The sequence below is a fragment of the Chrysochloris asiatica genome, unplaced genomic scaffold (genome assembly GCF_000296735.1).
Source record: "Chrysochloris asiatica unplaced genomic scaffold, ChrAsi1.0 scaffold00207, whole genome shotgun sequence".
NCBI lineage: Eukaryota > Metazoa > Chordata > Mammalia > Afrosoricida > Chrysochloridae > Chrysochloris > Chrysochloris asiatica.
This window is the reverse complement of record NW_006408725.1, coordinates 5,793,303-5,799,402: the sequence shown is the minus strand read 5'-3', so window position 1 is coordinate 5,799,402 and position 6,100 is coordinate 5,793,303.

Sequence of the window (6,100 nt, the reverse complement as noted above, 5' to 3'; positions counted from 1 at the left end):
GCTAGGGAGCATGGCAGAAGGCAGAAGCTCCAGTAGGTACTATTCAATCTGTCTGGGCGGAGCTGATGAAAGGAGATACAGATGGGTTAATTCCTGATACTGTAGTGAGTAATGCTTATCAGGACGGATTATGAGGGTTGGAAATGCAAAGGTGGAAGTTTTGTTACAAGGAAGGCAGTGATTAATTCTCCAGGATAGGAGCGGAGGCCTCTGGGACCATCAACGGAAAAGAGCCGAGAGCAAGACCCTACCCAGAGAAACAAGAGATGCCTGAGATAGAGACAGAGATGATGACGTGGAGTGATGAAGCGACTGGGGACCTTAGACCAGGAGAGGGAAAGGGACTGTGGGCTGAAAACTGGGGGGAGGAGGGGTAAGTGTAGGGGGCGGGCTTCTGGGATATACCCTTTGGGTGGTTGATGTTGCATGGAGGGGATTGGAACCATGGCAGTGAGATGATATAAGATGGCATGAATGTAAAACTAAAGTTCTCCCATGTAAACTATCATATAATTCACAATAAAACATTAAAAAAAATCAATAATGGATAAGGAGCCTGAGGGCATCCATTGCAATAAAAAACAATCTTCCACGTGCTGTTTCTGGGTCCAGTAGTCACCTTCTAGAGAAATCAGACCTCTAGGACCATTCATTCAAGTAACCACAAAGTGGGGAGAGCGAATACCTACACATTTTGAAGACTGTTGGGCACAGAATTCAGCTGCACCAGGAATGTGGATCGACATCTGACTGTGTGCTATGTGATATGGAGATGGAAGATGGTAGCTGCTAAACAAAATACCAAAATTCAGTCTCATCAAACCCTAGACTTTGACTAGACACCAGAGTTCCACAACTGTTGATTCTGACAGCTGAATAGTATTGTTGGAGCGACCAATTCCTGTTTTATCATCTTTCGGGACTTTCACCAGAGTGTGGACTTACTGACTGGCTTCGAATGAATAGAAGTTTAAGGATGTCACTACTGAGATTAAGGAATAAAAGATGAGTTTTGGGTGTCTTGAGTGTGCTGTTTCTTGGATCACTCATGTGTCAAGGGACTCAGGCCCACCAACCACACCTATTGTTGAGCAGCCATATTTCCCATCTTATGAGAACTTCTTTATTACCTGATGACCTCCTGGCAAAATTAGTTCAATGAGACTTAAGTGGAAATGATGTTGCTAAGTGCATATTGAAAATATCATGGCTCGGATCAGGCACACTTTAGTCCTTAAACTGACATCTTTGCTCTTCAACACTAAAGTGGTCTTGTACAGATTTGCCTAATGCAATGCATTGTTTGATTTCTTGACTGCTGCTTCCATGAGTGTTAATGGTTGATCCCAGCAAAATGAAGTCTTTGACTTCAGCCTTTTTTCTATTTATATGAGTGTTACTGGAGAATTTTTTTTTCTCTTTACATTGAGGTGCAAATTTTCCAGGTGGGTCACTGAGAGTGATAATCACTTAATAATTCTACCCTTCATTCCTGGAAAGGCAATCCATCTGTATTATCTAATGCTGTATAGCAATTTACCCCAAAACTTTACACCTTAAAATAACAAACATTACGTCAGTTTCTATGGCTCAGGAATACAGGTACAGCTTAACTAGAGACTCTGGCTCAAGGTGTTTCATGAGTTTGCTTTTTAGCTGTTGGACAAAGACAGGGCTCATTATTGTTGTTGTGGGTTAATGAACTGGACTGCAAGGTCAGTTTGAAATGCAGGTTGGTGGTTCAAACCCACCAGCTACTCCTCAGAAACATTATACAGGGTCGCTGAGTCTCGACAGCACTTTCAACAACAAAGTCTCCACTGAAGTCTCTGGATGGTGCAAATGGTTTGCAACAGGTTACCCTAAAGGTTGGCAGTTTGAACACACTCAGCAATGCAACAGAAAGGCCGGACGATCTACTTCCATAAAGTTTAAGTGCCTTCGGGTTCGCTTTGACTCATAATGACCCTGAATACGGTTTCTGAGCGGCTGCTGTGTTTGAACCGCTGACCTTACAGTCCAGCACATTATCCTGCAGTGTCACATCAAAATTGTTGTTAAAGATCAAGTTGGTTACAACCCATAACAACCCTGCATAGGGTTTCCAAGGAGCTCGAACCGCTGACCTTGTGGTTCAAACTGACTTTGCAGTCCAGAGCATTAACCCACAGAAACATTAGAACTCAGGAAACTCTACGAAAAGTTCTATTTTGTAACACATGAGGTTGCTATTAGTTGGAATTAACTTGATAGAAACTTTTTTTTAGTCTCAAACATTAGAGGCTTGGTGGTACAGTGGTTAAAGCACCCAACTGCTAACCATAAGGTCTGCAGTTCAAACTCACTAGCTGTCCCATGTGAGAAATTGTCCTAAAGAGTTATTATGAGATGGAATTGACTTGATGGCAGTAAGCTTATTGATAAAAACTAGAAAGAATTCAAGCCACCTTCCCCAACTAAACTGTTTTGAGGTTAAGAAACAATCTCCGCTGTTCCCAGCAGCTGGTATAGTTGATACTTGGCCCCTTGTTCATGTAGGTTTACCTTCTCCTATGGCATATTATTCCTTCCTGTAAAGGAAAATGCCTATTTAAAAAAAAAAGGAGCAAATTAGCAGGTGTTAGACAACCTTTATTTAAACAGAGAAAATACTGAAGTTGTTAAGGATCTCATTTTACTTGGATCCATAATCAATGCTCATGGAAGCAGAAGTCAGGAAATCAATGTACTGCATTGGGAATATCTGCTGCAAAAGATCTCTTTAAGATATTAAAAAGCCAAGATGTCACTTTGAGTGAGATCCACATCAGGAAGGACCAGTCCCTGGAGAAGGACATAATGCCTGGTAGAGGGTCAGTGAAAAAGGGGACTCTCTTAATAAAATGTATTGACAAGGCTGGTGGCTGCAACAATGAGCTGACACATCAAGTTATGAAGACAGAATGTTTTGTTCTGTTGTACATGGGTTACTAAGAATTGGAACCACCTCGACAGCATCAAATACTGATTATTTAACCTTGACTGATGTCCACAGCTAGTACACTATGAAGTCTATATTCCTTGGTTTCTCAAATTAATTGTGGGAACATTCATGAAAACTTAAGTAGGATTCTGCACTGAAGATCGTTTTACTATAATTAACTTTGAACATAAAACTGAATACTATACATGATAGATAATGGCTAATTCATACATTGTCAAGTCCCACTGGGAGGTTCCAACTCATAGCAACTATGTACAGGGCTTCCAAGAAGTGGCTGGTGAGTTTGAACTACTGACCTTGCGATTCAAACCTACCTTATGGTCCAGTGCTTAACCTACAGCACCATGGCCAAGACTCCAGTTTATACTAATGGAAAAAAAAAAAAAAGACTATAGCAGACTTAACACCAAAATGACATAGCTCTTCAGCAAAAGGATGGAAATATACATCTAAAATAAATTAAGGTTTCCATTTATTTTGATTCTCCTACAATTAACTGACCAGAGATGTGAAAGATTCTGCAACATGCTGTAATTTAAGAATTTAAGCGACACCATGTCATATTCACCCTTAACATTGAATTGAGCTATCCATTGTACCCTCATAAAGCCTGAAAATAAGGCTTTTGGCTTGAAATCTGTTGTTTTTATTTGTTCTGGCTAGTTCAGAATAAAAATGGCGCTCTCAAGGCATACTCAACCCTAGATTTGAGGGTGTGAATGAAAACCAACATACGAGGAAGGAAGGGGCGACCTAAAAGCATCATCAAATGCTCAACTGGCCAGTGTCATGTTAACACAGCCTTGACATGTCCTTTTCTATTTCACTCCACAAGTAGAAATTTTATGGCTCAAGTGTCTTTTTTGATATGTTCCTTCAAGTAGGTTCTCATACCGATCCTGTACAGGGTTTCAGAGAGCAGCTGGTGGGTTTGAACAGCCGACCTCATGAATACAGACGGACTCAGTGCTTTTCCTACAATACCACACCAAGACTCTGAAATGTCTTAGAGCACCTACAGAATCATGAATTTGTACGTCTGTCAAAATGCAAACCCCGTTCTTACAAAACAAAAAAATGTTTGAACTTTTAAGTAGGTCCTAGTGTGGCTCTGTAGGATAAAGCACTGGATGGCAAGGTCCGTTTGAACTGCAGGGTTGGTGGTTCAAACTCACCAGCCGCTTGTTGGAAACCCTATACAGGGTCCCTATGAGTAATTACCAATTCAATGACACGTAACAACAACACGGGCAGTAAAGAATGCAAAGAAAATGCAAAAGTGAGTGAAAAGTCCAAGCTATGATATGCCGAGACAATAGTGGTTTGAGAAATTGCTGGTGACCTGTTAGAAAGGACATGTCTAGTCTAGGTTCTGACAGTCTACTATAACTCTTTAATGTATGATACATTCTCACTCTACATTTTTACTTCAGCCAAGGGTTTTCTGGAGTTTTAATTTGTGCAGTGAAAACAAGTTAAGTGCCTTCAAATCACACCCTCCTTTCATTCCTCAACCCCATTTTTCCAATCACTGTTCTAGCACAGAGCAATTTGCTATTAACTAAGGATAAAGATGCCACCCCACCCCACCTTTAAGGGGCAGAGAGGACATGTTCAAACGTTTAAATGGTCAACTGTTTAACTGCAGCGTCATTAGGTTTATTTTGTTGTATGTCAGAGAACCCAGAGACAAGGTTTGTATAACGTAGCTATGGAGAAACACTTGGGTCTATTTGAAGGCTATGTGGACAGAAATCTTAGACTGAAAGCCTGGATAAAAGCAGGGCTTACCGATGATTGAATATTTTGTTTCAGAGCCACCCGCCCTTTGCCACAGAGTCAATTCTGACTCTGTGGTGACTCTCTATAGGGTTCCTGAGGGTGTAAGTCTTGATGAGAGCAGAAAGCCTCCTGTTTCTCCTACAGAAAGGCTGGTGGGTTTGAAATTCTGACCTTGCGGCTAATAGTCCAGTGCTCATCCTACAGTGCCACCAGGGCTCCTTTTTCAGAATCCACAAATAAATAAAACACATTAGTGATGGAATGACCAGTTTCCCTAAAATTAAGTCTGGAAGCCAAGCGATGTGGATATGAAGTTTTAAGCAATCATAATCCTTCAGTGCTTCATTTTACAAACTGAGTAAATGATAAAACAAATGCCTTATTGATGTCTTGAGGAAGTGACAATACCTATGAATGTGCTAAGAAAAACAGAAAACATATAAGTAAGTACTAAGATCTATTTTGGGTCCTTCAATTTCTGCCTGGAAGAAAAATGGTGACACTTTTCTACATTCTGCACCCTGCATCATCAAGATCTTTCTTTCTCCTTGATAGACGGTAACAAGGGTAGGACTAACTCTTGAGAACAAGGGCCATGACTATTATCTTCTCTGACACCACTGCTTTGATTGGCTATGCATTAGAATTCTTGAGTCAGAAAAGATCTTGGATAATCTCTTCCTAAAGCATAAGGCCTGGTGTGGTGCTGTAGGATAACTAGAGGACTGCAAAGTCCTTTGAACTGCACGTTGGTGGTTCAAATTGAACAACCACTCCTCGAAAACCCTAAACAGGGTTGATGCTGAGTTGGAACCAACTGGATGGCACTTAATATAGCATATAAGGGACTCTGGTGGTACGGTGGTTAAAGCAGTTGTTTTCAAACTGAAAGACTGGCAGTTTGAACCCACCAGCCACTCTACAAAAGATATAAATCTATATGTGCTTCCGTAAAGACTTACAGCCTTGAAAACCCCATAGGGCAGTAGTTCTAACTGTGCCCTTCAGGGTTGCTAGGAGTCAGAACTGACTCAACAGCACACAACAAAGATAACAGAGTATAATATACTTTTAGTCACCATTTTTGGTATATGGCAGACCTTCCTGCTTAACATTTGAAGGGTGGACTAGAAACGCCAGGATTCATTATTTATAGAATACTTTATTAGTTTCTGTAATCAAACCCATGTAGATAAGACCTTACATATTTAATACAGTGCGTTACCCCTGTACAAATGGGAAAAAAAAAATTAAGTTTAACGTTTCTAGACCAATATGGCTGTTAATTTCTGTACAATGCCAACTCAACACGGTACAACTGGGATACTTTTTTCA